Source organism: Rhinopithecus bieti, unplaced genomic scaffold (genome assembly GCF_001698545.2).
Source record: "Rhinopithecus bieti isolate Rb0 unplaced genomic scaffold, ASM169854v2 scaffold_1561, whole genome shotgun sequence".
NCBI lineage: Eukaryota > Metazoa > Chordata > Mammalia > Primates > Cercopithecidae > Rhinopithecus > Rhinopithecus bieti.
The window spans coordinates 803,585-804,651 of record NW_016803640.1 but is presented as its reverse complement, the minus strand read 5'-3'; positions in this window follow the sequence as shown (position 1 = coordinate 804,651).

Here is a 1,067-nt window from a genome sequence, read left to right as displayed (position 1 = left end):
ATAATCATATAATCTATAGTATTTAGTGAAATTCCTGGCAGTATTAACAACAGCAATAATACAAGCCATCATTTACTAGATATTTATTACATAATAGGCACTGTGCTGTTTTACCCAAATTATCTACTTCAGATCATCTCCATTTTGAAAATGAGGAAATTAAGCCAAAGAGGGGCTAAGCCTGCTCATAAAGGTTACATAAGTAGTGAGGACTGAGACTTGGTTATTTAGCAGTTAACAAATACTTTCCCACTTCTCAGTGGTTTACAATCACTAGGGTTCATTACTTAGCCCTATTCCATGTTTATGGCAGACTGGCTATCATTTTGCGCCATGATCTCTTCACTAGGGCACCCAAGCTCATAGAATTGATGTTTTATCTAAAATATTTTCAGGTATATGACAGACATAAGAAGACATCCTGTAAACCATGGTGCACTGGCTCTTAAACATTCTACTCCGAAGTGAAAAATGTCACTTGCTCACACTTCATTAGCAAGAACAAGGTTAGTCATGCTATCATAGGGTGGAGTAGTTGGATCTTTCTCCAGAGAGTAGCAGGGAATACCCTTAACAATAAAATAGTCCACCACAGATACTAATTCAGACTTTCCAGACTCTAGGGCCCATATTTAACCTCTATGCTATACATTCTCCTACTACATATCTATTTGTGAATAAACACTACCAAATAGATTTCAGCTTTCCAATCTTCTAATAAAAGAATGAATAGTAAAAATAATAGAAGAACAGCACATGTAAATAATGAAATAAAAACCATCCAGATGAACTAAATCATCTATAGTACTATTTAAGTAGTACTTAAATGCCATTTTTTCAAGCCCCTTTCCTGATAGATTCACTGGCCAATAGAAATACAATGAGTTATGTCCAAGTTGGCTTGCAGAGAGGACCTGTATTATCACAATTTACTCTCAAAGTGAGACAAAATTTATTTCATTCAGAATTTGATAACAAAGCTATCAATCACTCCATCTGAGGATGAAGGAGGAACATCCATTTGTTCTCCAGATATAAAACAATTTTTTTTTTTTTTTTTTTTTTTT